We start from the raw sequence: 15,736 nt of genomic DNA, 5'->3' as shown, positions 1-15,736 counted from the left end.
CATCACCGCCAGGAGTTCAGGCCCAGGCTTAAGTGGACAACAGAGACCGTAGAATGAATAATGGAATCCCTGGGTGCTTGGGCTTGGAAGGGACCCTAAAGACCATCTTGTTCCAAGCGGAGCAATCTTTGCCCAGAATAGGTTGCTCAGAGCCCCGCTCCCAGCTGGCCTTGGATGTTGCCGAGGATGGAGCATCCCCAGCCTCTGTGCACAGCCTGGGCCAGTGGCCCAGCAGCCGGAGTGGAAAAGAGCAGCTTCATTAGATCCAACTTCAAGCTCACTCCTGCAGTTGAAAGGCTTCTCCTCTCTGTGCCCATCTTTCCTAGAGCTGCAGGGAGGCCTCGCCAGCCCCCTTCTCTTTCCAGGCTGAGCATCCCCAGCCCCACACGGATAGCAGTCCGATGCGTGGCAGTCAAGGCTAAAGGGTAGCAAATGGCTACATCAGGAAGTGAGAGATGGAAGCTTTTGGAGATGGAAGCTTTTACCTCTAAATGTAGAAAAGAAAGAAAAGTGGAGGGGGAAATGGTGGGACTCTGGCTCTGTTCTAACTGGCGAAGATTTTCTTTTCTTCTTTTCTGTCGTGCTAACCCAAGTTTTGTTGTTTGAAAGGAGGTTTAGCAAAATATCCATCGTCTTCTCCACTGCTGAAACACTGAACAACATCTGGGCAGGCTGAGGATGCAGAGCAAAACCTGCAAATATCTACTGCTGATCGTGATCCTGGGGAATGCAGCTAAAGCCAGCCAAAAGCAATTTCTGGAAAGTCAAGCCTGCTTTACGTTTTCTGGAGTTTGCTTGTGCCAACTTCACCAGTCATTTCTAAAAAAGGAAAAGAAACTCCAAGCAAAAGAGAGAAAAACACAAAGAAACCAACCCAAAGAAACCAATCAAACAAACAGATAAAACACCCCCAATCAAACCAAAGGCAATGAGAAGTTAGGACTAGTTGTAAGGATATCACAGCAGGCGAATGGCTGCTTCCTACTTGGATCACCATCCAAAGCCACCTAGAACAACTTGTCCAAAACATATCCACGAGGAGAAATGGAAAAAGTGATCCATGGCAGCTCTGCATTGTGGTGAAGGATGAGCATGCAGTGGTCCAGATGCAGCATTGCCCACCCTCCAGGCTGCTGTTTGCTCTGCTGAAAGACTCTTGCAGGACTGTGGCCCCTCTCCATGCAATGGAAATCATTGCCACAGCTCTCAGTTGAGGCACTGGCATTTCCAGAGCCAGATTCAGGCACAATCCTACTGCCTGCTGAGCATCTGGGAAAGGTGCTGAGCATTTTCAGGCCTACAAGCACAAAAGAGCTCAGGCTCTCCCCAAACTGGGTTTTCAGGGCAGCTTTCCATATCGCTGCAAGATTTCTTCATCCCTCAACACGTCTGACTTTATTATGTCCAAAGATGCATTTGGGTTTCTTCCATCCTCTTGTGTGCCCGTGAGTAACCTTCCACGTGGATGAAGGAGATTGTGTACAGGACAATTGATTGCGGCATTGCCATTTGGCTTCACTGTCACTCAGTTGAACACGGTCCTTATCTAAGAAGGACTTCCAAGAAATGGGTAGGAGTTTTGGCTGTGAGAGGAGCAGAAAGCACATTTTCTACAGCAATTTGCTAGCTGATGCACTTTCCTCCCTGCCAAAATAGTGATTGCCATTCATCTTCCTGGGAAGAATGTAAAGACCCATTCAGAGATGCCAGCTTCAGCTGGCCTGTGGCTTTGTGTGCCTCATTTCACATGTCCAATTTCAAGGGCCACTAAAAGAGGCTCATGTTTGCCTTGCTACCCACAAGTGCTGTAGGTATTTCCAGGAGAAGAGGGAAAACATCGCTGTCCTGTGGTGTGGTAGAAATGCCACCACAACTGTGAATGTGTGAGCAAAGCCAGCCAGTGCTTTTTGGGGCAGCAGCAGCAGCTGAGAGTGTGGCAGAGCGGTTTTGATACTCTTTTTAGAGTCCTGCAAACATTGTTCCCGAAACAACCCACAGCTTTGCAAATGTGCCCGAAGAAAATGCAAAGAGAACTGGGGTGTGAAAATCAAAGACTGTTTATCTGTAGAAGAAAAGGAACAAGAATGAACTACACCACATATTTACACTGTAAGAATATTGGTAACAACAACAACAACAACAAACTATAGAACCTATTTACCTAAGAACAGATCTAACAAAACTCTATGAAACGTATTTACAGACAACTTAAACAAACTCTAAAACTTCTATCCTGAACACAACAACTGTAAAACGTATGTACAGCAGGGTGGCATCTGTGTCTGTGATGTCCCTAAGTCCTGGAAGAAAAACAAGTAGCACGGTCAGTGCAGTCAGGCACGGAAGGGTGTTCCATGTGCTGCCGGGCTGGGACACTGGCCCAGTGGGACTCTGCTGCCAGAAGGGAGCCTGGCTGGGGGCTGTGGCCCAGGCACTGGAACAGGGCTTGTGTGGCCCACAGCAAGCCCAGGCCAGGCCAGGGATGGCCAGCAGAATGCAGTGCATGGGCTAGCGTGTCCCCTGAGCAGGAAGTGCCCAGCCCGGCCCCAGGCTGGCAGCAGGGGACCCACTCTGCCTGTGGGGAGCACCTGCCTGTTCTGCTGCTGGCATCGGTCTTCATCCCAAGACCATGTCTTCCTCCTTGTCTTTTAGATCAATATCCATCTCTTCAATAGAATCTTTCGTTTCCACCTCCATCTCTTCCTCTGTCTCGTACATATCCACATCCATCTCTTCCTCTCCAGTATCCTCTCCGTCCACTTCCATGGCTTCTTCTCTATCAGTCTGTGTATCGACGTCCGTCTCCTCCTCTCCGTCTGTGCCAGCCTGCAGAGGTAGCAAAATTTCCCACCCTGTCCCACAGAGCTCCAGCCCAGCCAGGCAGCTGCGGGGTGTCCGCCTCCGTGGAATAGTACCATACCTCTTTTGGAACAAATGCAGACATCCTGCAGGGATGGAGAGCAAAATCCAAGCGATGGGGAGCTTTGGGGACTGCTGGGGGAATCAGGGAGCAGGTGGCAACAAGGTGACAGGGGTAGGCTTGGAGCAGGGTGAATGAAGAGCGTGCTGGCACAAGGAGCCAAGGGTTGTGTTGTGGCCGTTGCTGGATGCTGGAAGTTCTAGCTGGAGCGTGCACTGTGACATCACCGCCAGGAGTTCAGGCCCAGGCTTAAGTGGACAACAGAGACCGTAGAATGAATAATGGAATCCCTGGGTGCTTGGGCTTGGAAGGGACCCTAAAGACCATCTTGTTCCAAGCGGAGCAATCTTTGCCCAGAATAGGTTGCTCAGAGCCCCGCTCCCAGCTGGCCTTGGATGTTGCCGAGGATGGAGCATCCCCAGCCTCTGTGCACAGCCTGGGCCAGTGGCCCAGCAGCCGGAGTGGAAAAGAGCAGCTTCATTAGATCCAACTTCAAGCTCACTCCTGCAGTTGAAAGGCTTCTCCTCTCTGTGCCCATCTTTCCTAGAGCTGCAGGGAGGCCTCGCCAGCCCCCTTCTCTTTCCAGGCTGAGCATCCCCAGCCCCACACGGACAGCAGTCCGATGCGTGGCAGTCAAGGCTAAAGGGTAGCAAATGGCTACATCAGGAAGTGAGAGATGGAAGCTTTTGGAGATGGAAGCTTTTACCTCTAAATGTAGAAAAGAAAGAAAAGTGGAGGGGGAAATGGTGGGACTCTGGCTCTGTTCTAACTGGCGAAGATTTTCTTTTCTTCTTTTCTGTCGTGCTAACCCAAGTTTTGTTGTTTGAAAGGAGGTTTAGCAAAATATCCATCGTCTTCTCCACTGCTGAAACACTGAACAACATCTGGGCAGGCTGAGGATGCAGAGCAAAACCTGCAAATATCTACTGCTGATCGTGATCCTGGGGAATGCAGCTAAAGCCAGCCAAAAGCAATTTCTGGAAAGTCAAGCCTGCTTTACGTTTTCTGGAGTTTGCTTGTGCCAACTTCACCAGTCATTTCTAAAAAAGGAAAAGAAACTCCAAGCAAAAGAGAGAAAAACACAAAGAAACCAACCCAAAGAAACCAATCAAACAAACAGATAAAACACCCCCAATCAAACCAAAGGCAATGAGAAGTTAGGACTAGTTGTAAGGATATCACAGCAGGCGAATGGCTGCTTCCTACTTGGATCACCATCCAAAGCCACCTAGAACAACTTGTCCAAAACATATCCACGAGGAGAAATGGAAAAAGTGATCCATGGCAGCTCTGCATTGTGGTGAAGGATGAGCATGCAGTGGTCCAGATGCAGCATTGCCCACCCTCCAGGCTGCTGTTTGCTCTGCTGAAAGACTCTTGCAGGACTGTGGCCCCTCTCCATGCAATGGAAATCATTGCCACAGCTCTCAGTTGAGGCACTGGCATTTCCAGAGCCAGATTCAGGCACAATCCTACTGCCTGCTGAGCATCTGGGAAAGGTGCTGAGCATTTTCAGGCCTACAAGCACAAAAGAGCTCAGGCTCTCCCCAAACTGGGTTTTCAGGGCAGCTTTCCATATCGCTGCAAGATTTCTTCATCCCTCAACACGTCTGACTTTATTATGTCCAAAGATGCATTTGGGTTTCTTCCATCCTCTTGTGTGCCCGTGAGTAACCTTCCACGTGGATGAAGGAGATTGTGTACAGGACAATTGATTGCGGCATTGCCATTTGGCTTCACTGTCACTCAGTTGAACACGGTCCTTATCTAAGAAGGACTTCCAAGAAATGGGTAGGAGTTTTGGCTGTGAGAGGAGCAGAAAGCACATTTTCTACAGCAAATTGCTAGCTGATGCACTTTCCTCCCTGCCAAAATAGTGATTGCCATTCATCTTCCTGGGAAGAATGTAAAGACCCATTCAGAGATGCCAGCTTCAGCTGGCCTGTGGCTTTGTGTGCCTCATTTCACATGTCCAATTTCAAGGGCCACTAAAAGAGGCTCATGTTTGCCTTGCTACCCACAAGTGCTGTAGGTATTTCCAGGAGAAGAGGGAAAACATCGCTGTCCTGTGGTGTGGTAGAAATGCCACCACAACTGTGATTGTGTGAGCAAAGCCAGCCAGTGCTTTTTGGGGCAGCAGCAGCAGCTGAGAGTGTGGCAGAGCGGTTTTGATACTCTTTTTAGAGTCCTGCAAACATTGTTCCCGAAACAACCCACAGCTTTGCAAATGTGCCCGAAGAAAATGCAAAGAGAACTGGGGTGTGAAAATCAAAGACTGTTTATCTGTAGAAGAAAAGGAACAAGAATGAACTACACCACATATTTACACTGTAAGAATATTGGTAACAACAACAACAACAACAACAACAAACTATAGAACCTATTTACCTGAGAAGAGATCTAACAAAACTCTATGAAACGTATTTACAGACAACTTAAACAAACTCTAAAACTTCTATCCTGAACACAACAACTGTAAAACGTATGTACAGCAGGGTGGCATCTGTGTCTGTGATGTCCCTAAGTCCTGGAAGAAAAACAAGTAGCACGGTCAGTGCAGTCAGGCACGGAAGGGTGTTCCATGTGCTGCCGGGCTGGGACACTGGCCCAGTGGGACTCTGCTGCCAGAAGGGAGCCTGGCTGGGGGCTGTGGCCCAGGCACTGGAACAGGGCTTGTGTGGCCCACAGCAAGCCCAGGCCAGGCCAGGGATGGCCAGCAGAATGCAGTGCATGGGCTAGCGTGTCCCCTGAGCAGGAAGTGCCCAGCCCGGCCCCAGGCTGGCAGCAGGGGACCCACTCTGCCTGTGGGGAGCACCTGCCTGTTCTGCTGCTGGCATCGGTCTTCATCCCAAGACCATGTCTTCCTCCTTGTCTTTTAGATCAATATCCATCTCTTCAATAGAATCTTTCGTTTCCACCTCCATCTCTTCCTCTGTCTCGTACATATCCACATCCATCTCTTCCTCTCCAGTATCCTCTCCGTCCACTTCCATGGCTTCTTCTCTATCAGTCTGTGTATCGACGTCCGTCTCCTCCTCTCCGTCTGTGCCAGCCTGCAGAGGTAGCAAAATTTCCCACCCTGTCCCACAGAGCTCCAGCCCAGCCAGGCAGCTGCGGGGTGTCCGCCTCCGTGGAATAGTACCATACCTCTTTTGGAACAAATGCAGACATCCTGCAGGGATGGAGAGCAAAATCCAAGCGATGGGGAGCTTTGGGGACTGCTGGGGGAATCAGGGAGCAGGTGGCAACAAGGTGACAGGGGTAGGCTTGGAGCAGGGTGAATGAAGAGCGTGCTGGCACAAGGAGCCAAGGGTTGTGTTGTGGCCGTTGCTGGATGCTGGAAGTTCTAGCTGGAGCGTGCACTGTGACATCACCGCCAGGAGTTCAGGCCCAGGCTTAAGTGGACAACAGAGACCGTAGAATGAATAATGGAATCCCTGGGTGCTTGGGCTTGGAAGGGACCCTAAAGACCATCTTGTTCCAAGCGGAGCAATCTTTGCCCAGAATAGGTTGCTCAGAGCCCCGCTCCCAGCTGGCCTTGGATGTTGCCGAGGATGGAGCATCCCCAGCCTCTGTGCACAGCCTGGGCCAGTGGCCCAGCAGCCGGAGTGGAAAAGAGCAGCTTCATTAGATCCAACTTCAAGCTCACTCCTGCAGTTGAAAGGCTTCTCCTCTCTGTGCCCATCTTTCCTAGAGCTGCAGGGAGGCCTCGCCAGCCCCCTTCTCTTTCCAGGCTGAGCATCCCCAGCCCCACACGGACAGCAGTCCGATGCGTGGCAGTCAAGGCTAAAGGGTAGCAAATGGCTACATCAGGAAGTGAGAGATGGAAGCTTTTGGAGATGGAAGCTTTTACCTCTAAATGTAGAAAAGAAAGAAAAGTGGAGGGGGAAATGGTGGGACTCTGGCTCTGTTCTAACTGGCGAAGATTTTCTTTTCTTCTTTTCTGTCGTGCTAACCCAAGTTTTGTTGTTTGAAAGGAGGTTTAGCAAAATATCCATCGTCTTCTCCACTGCTGAAACACTGAACAACATCTGGGCAGGCTGAGGATGCAGAGCAAAACCTGCAAATATCTACTGCTGATCGTGATCCTGGGGAATGCAGCTAAAGCCAGCCAAAAGCAATTTCTGGAAAGTCAAGCCTGCTTTACGTTTTCTGGAGTTTGCTTGTGCCAACTTCACCAGTCATTTCTAAAAAAGGAAAAGAAACTCCAAGCAAAAGAGAGAAAAACACAAAGAAACCAACCCAAAGAAACCAATCAAACAAACAGATAAAACACCCCCAATCAAACCAAAGGCAATGAGAAGTTAGGACTAGTTGTAAGGATATCACAGCAGGCGAATGGCTGCTTCCTACTTGGATCACCATCCAAAGCCACCTAGAACAACTTGTCCAAAACATATCCACGAGGAGAAATGGAAAAAGTGATCCATGGCAGCTCTGCATTGTGGTGAAGGATGAGCATGCAGTGGTCCAGATGCAGCATTGCCCACCCTCCAGGCTGCTGTTTGCTCTGCTGAAAGACTCTTGCAGGACTGTGGCCCCTCTCCATGCAATGGAAATCATTGCCACAGCTCTCAGTTGAGGCACTGGCATTTCCAGAGCCAGATTCAGGCACAATCCTACTGCCTGCTGAGCATCTGGGAAAGGTGCTGAGCATTTTCAGGCCTACAAGCACAAAAGAGCTCAGGCTCTCCCCGAACTGGGTTTTCAGGGCAGCTTTCCATATCGCTGCAAGATTTCTTCATCCCTCAACACGTCTGACTTTATTATGTCCAAAGATGCATTTGGGTTTCTTCCATCCTCTTGTGTGCCCGTGAGTAACCTTCCACGTGGATGAAGGAGATTGTGTACAGGACAATTGATTGCGGCATTGCCATTTGGCTTCACTGTCACTCAGTTGAACACGGTCCTTATCTAAGAAGGACTTCCAAGAAATGGGTAGGAGTTTTGGCTGTGAGAGGAGCAGAAAGCACATTTTCTACAGCAAATTGCTAGCTGATGCACTTTCCTCCCTGCCAAAATAGTGATTGCCATTCATCTTCCTGGGAAGAATGTAAAGACCCATTCAGAGATGCCAGCTTCAGCTGGCCTGTGGCTTTGTGTGCCTCATTTCACATGTCCAATTTCAAGGGCCACTAAAAGAGGCTCATGTTTGCCTTGCTACCCACAAGTGCTGTAGGTATTTCCAGGAGAAGAGGGAAAACATCGCTGTCCTGTGGTGTGGTAGAAATGCCACCACAACTGTGATTGTGTGAGCAAAGCCAGCCAGTGCTTTTTGGGGCAGCAGCAGCAGCTGAGAGTGTGGCAGAGCGGTTTTGATACTCTTTTTAGAGTCCTGCAAACATTGTTCCCGAAACAACCCACAGCTTTGCAAATGTGCCCGAAGAAAATGCAAAGAGAACTGGGGTGTGAAAATCAAAGACTGTTTATCTGTAGAAGAAAAGGAACAAGAATGAACTACACCACATATTTACACTGTAAGAATATTGGTAACAACAACAACAACAACAACAACAAACTATAGAACCTATTTACCTGAGAAGAGATCTAACAAAACTCTATGAAACGTATTTACAGACAACTTAAACAAACTCTAAAACTTCTATCCTGAACACAACAACTGTAAAACGTATGTACAGCAGGGTGGCATCTGTGTCTGTGATGTCCCTAAGTCCTGGAAGAAAAACAAGTAGCACGGTCAGTGCAGTCAGGCACGGAAGGGTGTTCCATGTGCTGCCGGGCTGGGACACTGGCCCAGTGGGACTCTGCTGCCAGAAGGGAGCCTGGCTGGGGGCTGTGGCCCAGGCACTGGAACAGGGCTTGTGTGGCCCACAGCAAGCCCAGGCCAGGCCAGGGATGGCCAGCAGAATGCAGTGCATGGGCTAGCGTGTCCCCTGAGCAGGAAGTGCCCAGCCCGGCCCCAGGCTGGCAGCAGGGGACCCACTCTGCCTGTGGGGAGCACCTGCCTGTTCTGCTGCTGGCATCGGTCTTCATCCCAAGACCATGTCTTCCTCCTTGTCTTTTAGATCAATATCCATCTCTTCAATAGAATCTTTCGTTTCCACCTCCATCTCTTCCTCTGTCTCGTACATATCCACATCCATCTCTTCCTCTCCAGTATCCTCTCCGTCCACTTCCATGGCTTCTTCTCTATCAGTCTGTGTATCGACGTCCGTCTCCTCCTCTCTGTCTGTGCCAGCCTGCAGAGGTAGCAAAATTTCAGCGTGGGGTCCCTTTCCCACCCTGTCCCACAGAGCTCCAGCCCAGCCAGGCAGCTGCGGGGTGTCCGCCTCCGTGGAATAGTACCATACCTCTTTTGGAACAAATGCAGACATCCTGCAGGGATGGAGAGCAAAATCCAAGCGATGGGGAGCTTTGGGGACTGCTGGGGGAATCAGGGAGCAGGTGGCAACAAGGTGACAGGGGTAGGCTTGGAGCAGGGTGAATGAAGAGCGTGCTGGCACAAGGAGCCAAGGGTTGTGTTGTGGCCGTTGCTGGATGCTGGAAGTTCTAGCTGGAGCGTGCACTGTGACATCACCGCCAGGAGTTCAGGCCCAGGCTTAAGTGGACAACAGAGACCGTAGAATGAATAATGGAATCCCTGGGTGCTTGGGCTTGGAAGGGACCCTAAAGACCATCTTGTTCCAAGCGGAGCAATCTTTGCCCAGAATAGGTTGCTCAGAGCCCCGCTCCCAGCTGGCCTTGGATGTTGCCGAGGATGGAGCATCCCCAGCCTCTGTGCACAGCCTGGGCCAGTGGCCCAGCAGCCGGAGTGGAAAAGAGCAGCTTCATTAGATCCAACTTCAAGCTCACTCCTGCAGTTGAAAGGCTTCTCCTCTCTGTGCCCATCTTTCCTAGAGCTGCAGGGAGGCCTCGCCAGCCCCCTTCTCTTTCCAGGCTGAGCATCCCCAGCCCCACACGGACAGCAGTCCGATGCGTGGCAGTCAAGGCTAAAGGGTAGCAAATGGCTACATCAGGAAGTGAGAGATGGAAGCTTTTGGAGATGGAAGCTTTTACCTCTAAATGTAGAAAAGAAAGAAAAGTGGAGGGGGAAATGGTGGGACTCTGGCTCTGTTCTAACTGGCGAAGATTTTCTTTTCTTCTTTTCTGTCGTGCTAACCCAAGTTTTGTTGTTTGAAAGGAGGTTTAGCAAAATATCCATCGTCTTCTCCACTGCTGAAACACTGAACAACATCTGGGCAGGCTGAGGATGCAGAGCAAAACCTGCAAATATCTACTGCTGATCGTGATCCTGGGGAATGCAGCTAAAGCCAGCCAAAAGCAATTTCTGGAAAGTCAAGCCTGCTTTACGTTTTCTGGAGTTTGCTTGTGCCAACTTCACCAGTCATTTCTAAAAAAGGAAAAGAAACTCCAAGCAAAAGAGAGAAAAACACAAAGAAACCAACCCAAAGAAACCAATCAAACAAACAGATAAAACACCCCCAATCAAACCAAAGGCAATGAGAAGTTAGGACTAGTTGTAAGGATATCACAGCAGGCGAATGGCTGCTTCCTACTTGGATCACCATCCAAAGCCACCTAGAACAACTTGTCCAAAACATATCCACGAGGAGAAATGGAAAAAGTGATCCATGGCAGCTCTGCATTGTGGTGAAGGATGAGCATGCAGTGGTCCAGATGCAGCATTGCCCACCCTCCAGGCTGCTGTTTGCTCTGCTGAAAGACTCTTGCAGGACTGTGGCCCCTCTCCATGCAATGGAAATCATTGCCACAGCTCTCAGTTGAGGCACTGGCATTTCCAGAGCCAGATTCAGGCACAATCCTACTGCCTGCTGAGCATCTGGGAAAGGTGCTGAGCATTTTCAGGCCTACAAGCACAAAAGAGCTCAGGCTCTCCCCAAACTGGGTTTTCAGGGCAGCTTTCCATATCGCTGCAAGATTTCTTCATCCCTCAACACGTCTGACTTTATGATGTCCAAAGATGCATTTGGGTTTCTTCCATCCTCTTGTGTGCCCGTGAGTAACCTTCCACGTGGATGAAGGAGATTGTGTACAGGACAATTGATTGCGGCATTGCCATTTGGCTTCACTGTCACTCAGTTGAACACGGTCCTTATCTAAGAAGGACTTCCAAGAAATGGGTAGGAGTTTTGGCTGTGAGAGGAGCAGAAAGCACATTTTCTACAGCAAATTGCTAGCTGATGCACTTTCCTCCCTGCCAAAATAGTGATTGCCATTCATCTTCCTGGGAAGAATGTAAAGACCCATTCAGAGATGCCAGGTTCAGCTGGCCTGTGGCTTTGTGTGCCTCATTTCACATGTCCAATTTCAAGGGCCACTAAAAGAGGCTCATGTTTGCCTTGCTACCCACAAGTGCTGTAGGTATTTCCAGGAGAAGAGGGAAAACATCGCTGTCCTGTGGTGTGGTAGAAATGCCACCACAACTGTGATTGTGTGAGCAAAGCCAGCCAGTGCTTTTTGGGGCAGCAGCAGCAGCTGAGAGTGTGGCAGAGCGGTTTTGATACTCTTTTTAGAGTCCTGCAAACATTGTTCCCGAAACAACCCACAGCTTTGCAAATGTGCCCGAAGAAAATGCAAAGAGAACTGGGGTGTGAAAATCAAAGACTGTTTATCTGTAGAAGAAAAGGAACAAGAATGAACTACACCACATATTTACACTGTAAGAATATTGGTAACAACAACAACAACAACAACAACAAACTATAGAACCTATTTACCTGAGAAGAGATCTAACAAAACTCTATGAAACGTATTTACAGACAACTTAAACAAACTCTAAAACTTCTATCCTGAACACAACAACTGTAAAACGTATGTACAGCAGGGTGGCATCTGTGTCTGTGATGTCCCTAAGTCCTGGAAGAAAAACAAGTAGCACGGTCAGTGCAGTCAGGCACGGAAGGGTGTTCCATGTGCTGCCGGGCTGGGACACTGGCCCAGTGGGACTCTGCTGCCAGAAGGGAGCCTGGCTGGGGGCTGTGGCCCAGGCACTGGAACAGGGCTTGTGTGGCCCACAGCAAGCCCAGGCCAGGCCAGGGATGGCCAGCAGAATGCAGTGCATGGGCTAGCGTGTCCCCTGAGCAGGAAGTGCCCAGCCCGGCCCCAGGCTGGCAGCAGGGGACCCACTCTGCCTGTGGGGAGCACCTGCCTGTTCTGCTGCTGGCATCGGTCTTCATCCCAAGACCATGTCTTCCTCCTTGTCTTTTAGATCAATATCCATCTCTTCAATAGAATCTTTCGTTTCCACCTCCATCTCTTCCTCTGTCTCGTACATATCCACATCCATCTCTTCCTCTCCAGTATCCTCTCCGTCCACTTCCATGGCTTCTTCTCTATCAGTCTGTGTATCGACGTCCGTCTCCTCCTCTCCGTCTGTGCCAGCCTGCAGAGGTAGCAAAATTTCAGCGTGGGGTCCCTTTCCCACCCTGTCCCACAGAGCTCCAGCCCAGCCAGGCAGCTGCGGGGTGTCCGCCTCCGTGGAATAGTACCATACCTCTTTTGGAACAAATGCAAACATCCTGCAGGGATGGAGAGCAAAATCCAAGCGATGGGGAGCTTTGGGGACTGCTGGGGGAATCAGGGAGCAGGTGGCAACAAGGTGACAGGGGTAGGCTTGGAGCAGGGTGAATGAAGAGCGTGCTGGCACAAGGAGCCAAGGGTTGTGTTGTGGCCGTTGCTGGATGCTGGAAGTTCTAGCTGGAGCGTGCACTGTGACATCACCGCCAGGAGTTCAGGCCCAGGCTGAAGTGGACAACAGAGACCGTAGAATGAATAATGGAATCCCTGGGTGCTTGGGCTTGGAAGGGACCCTAAAGACCATCTTGTTCCAAGCGGAGCAATCTTTGCCCAGAATAGGTTGCTCAGAGCCCCGCTCCCAGCTGGCCTTGGATGTTGCCAAGGATGGAGCATCCCCAGCCTCTGTGCACAGCCTGGGCCAGTGGCCCAGCAGCCGGAGTGGAAAAGAGCAGCTTCATTAGATCCAACTTCAAGCTCACTCCTGCAGTTGAAAGGCTTCTCCTCTCTGTGCCCATCTTTCCTAGAGCTGCAGGGAGGCCTCGCCAGCCCCCTTCTCTTTCCAGGCTGAGCATCCCCAGCCCCACACGGACAGCAGTCCGATGCGTGGCAGTCAAGGCTAAAGGGTAGCAAATGGCTACATCAGGAAGTGAGAGATGGAAGCTTTTGGAGATGGAAGCTTTACCTCTAAATGTAGAAAAGAAAGAAAAGTGGAGGGGGAAATGGTGGGACTCTGGCTCTGTTCTAACTGGCGAAGATTTTCTTTTCTTCTTTTCTGTCGTGCTAACCCAAGTTTTGTTGTTTGAAAGGAGGTTTAGCAAAATATCCATCGTCTTCTCCACTGCTGAAACACTGAACAACATCTGGGCAGGCTGAGGATGCAGAGCAAAACCTGCAAATATCTACTGCTGATCGTGATCCTGGGGAATGCAGCTAAAGCCAGCCAAAAGCAATTTCTGGAAAGTCAAGCCTGCTTTACGTTTTCTGGAGTTTGCTTGTGCCAACTTCACCAGTCATTTCTAAAAAAGGAAAAGAAACTCCAAGCAAAACAGAGAAAAACACAAAGAAACCAACCCAAAGAAACCAATCAAACAAACAGATAAAACACCCCCAATCAAACCAAAGGCAATGAGAAGTTAGGACTAGTTGTAAGGATATCACAGCAGGCGAATGGCTGCTTCCTACTTGGATCACCATCCAAAGCCACCTAGAACAACTTCTCCAAAACATATCCAACAGGAGAAATGGAAAAAGTGATCCATGGCAGCTCTGCATTGTGGTGAAGGATGAGCATGCAGTGGTCCAGATGCAGCATTGCCCACCCTCCAGGCTGCTGTTTGCTCTGCTGAAAGACTCTTGCAGGACTGTGGCCCCTCTCCATGCAATGGAAATCATTGCCACAGCTCTCAGTTGAGGCACTGGCATTTCCAGAGCCAGATTCAGGCACAATCCTACTGCCTGCTGAGCATCTGGGAAAGGTGCTGAGCATTTTCAGGCCTACAAGCACAAAAGAGCTCAGGCTCTCCCCAAACTGGGTTTTCAGGGCAGCTTTCCATATCGCTGCAAGATTTCTTCATCCCTCAACACGTCTGACTTTATGATGTCCAACGATGCATTTGGGTTTCTTCCGTCCTCTTGTGTGCCCGTGAGTAACCTTCCACGTGGATGAAGGAGATTGTGTACAGGACAATTGATTGCGGCATTGCCATTTGGCTTCACTGTCACTCAGTTGAACACGGTCCTTATCTAAGAAGGACTTCCAAGAAATGGGTAGGAGTTTTGGCTGTGAGAGGAGCAGAAAGCACATTTTCTACAGCAAATTGCTAGCTGATGCACTTTCCTCCCTGCCAAAATAGTGATTGCCATTCATCTTCCTGGGAAGAATGTAAAGACCCATTCAGAGATGCCAGGTTCAGCTGGCCTGTGGCTTTGTGTGCCTCATTTCACATGTCCAATTTCAAGGGCCACTAAAAGAGGCTCATGTTTGCCTTGCTACCCACAAGTGCTGTAGGTATTTCCAGGAGAAGAGGGAAAACATCGCTGTCCTGTGGTGTGGTAGAAATGCCACCACAACTGTGATTGTGTGAGCAAAGCCAGCCAGTGCTTTTTGGGGCAGCAGCAGCAGCTGAGAGTGTGGCAGAGCGGTTTTGATACTCTTTTTAGAGTCCTGCAAACATTGTTCCCGAAACAACCCACAGCTTTGCAAATGTGCCCGAAGAAAATGCAAAGAGAACTGGGGTGTGAAAATCAAAGACTGTTTATCTGTAGAAGAAAAGGAACAAGAATGAACTACACCACATATTTACACTGTAAGAATATTGGTAACAACAACAACAACAACAACAACAAACTATAGAACCTATTTACCTAAGAACAGGTCTAACAAAACTCTATGAAACGTATTTACAGACAACTTAAACAAACTCTAAAACTTCTATCCTGAACACAACAACTGTAGAACGTATGTACAGCAGGGTGGCATCTGTGTCTGTGATGTCCCTAAGTCCTGGAAGAAAAACAAGTAGCACGGTCAGTGCAGTCAGGCACGGAAGGGTGTTCCATGTGCTGCCGGGCTGGGACACTGGCCCAGTGGGACTCTGCTGCCAGAAGGGAGCCTGGCTGAGGGCTGTGGCCCAGGCACTGGAACAGGGCTTGTGTGGCCCACAGCAAGCCCAGGCCAGGCCAGGGATGGCCAGCAGAATGCAGTGCATGGGCTAGCGTGTCCCCTGAGCAGGAAGTGCCCAGCCCGGCCCCAGGCTGGCAGCAGGGGACCCACTCTGCCTGTGGGGAGCACCTGCCTGTTCTGCTGCTGGCATCGGTCTTCATCCCAAGACCATGTCTTCCTCCTTGTCTTTTAGATCAATATCCATCTCTTCAATAGAATCTTTCGTTTCCACCTCCATCTCTTCCTCTGTCTCGTACATATCCACATCCATCTCTTCCTCTCCAGTATCCTCTCCGTCCACTTCCATGGCTTCTTCTCTATCAGTCTGTGTATCGACGTCCGTCTCCTCCTCTCCGTCTGTGCCAGCCTGCAGAGGTAGCAAAATTTCCCACCCTGTCCCACAGAGCTCCAGCCCAGCCAGGCAGCTGCGGGGTGTCCGCCTCCGTGGAATAGTACCATACCTCTTTTGGAACAAATGCAGACATCCTGCAGGGATGGAGAGCAAAATCCAAGCGATGGGGAGCTTTGGGGACTGCTGGGGGAATCAGGGAGCAGGTGGCAACAAGGTGACAGGGGTAGGCTTGGAGCAGGGTGAATGAAGAGCGTGCTGGCACAAGGAGCCAAGGGTTGTGTTGTGGCCGTTGCTGGATGCTGGA

The 15,736-nt window shown here is 50.0% G+C and overlaps 1 long non-coding RNA gene across 1 annotated transcript; it reads right to left on the bottom strand.

Annotated features, from left to right (window-relative positions):
• Window positions 1–3,699: 3,699 nt before the first annotated feature.
• On the bottom strand, window positions 3,700–15,447 carry LOC147649664 (uncharacterized). The gene is made up of 8 exons (XR_015278450.1): window positions 15,214–15,447; window positions 12,396–14,921; window positions 12,051–12,284; window positions 9,232–11,758; window positions 8,887–9,120; window positions 6,068–8,594; window positions 5,740–5,973; window positions 3,700–5,447 (listed from the first exon to the last, which is right to left on the bottom strand). It is a non-coding gene; the product is annotated as an uncharacterized LOC147649664 (long non-coding RNA).
• Window positions 15,448–15,736: the final 289 nt, after the last annotated feature.

Source organism: Cyanistes caeruleus, chromosome 21, assembly GCF_971803275.1.
Source record: "Cyanistes caeruleus chromosome 21, bCyaCae1.hap1.1, whole genome shotgun sequence".
Classification (NCBI taxonomy): domain Eukaryota; kingdom Metazoa; phylum Chordata; class Aves; order Passeriformes; family Paridae; genus Cyanistes; species Cyanistes caeruleus.
The sequence above is the reverse complement of the archived record's forward strand: the minus strand, read 5'-3'. Positions and strand labels throughout refer to the sequence as shown.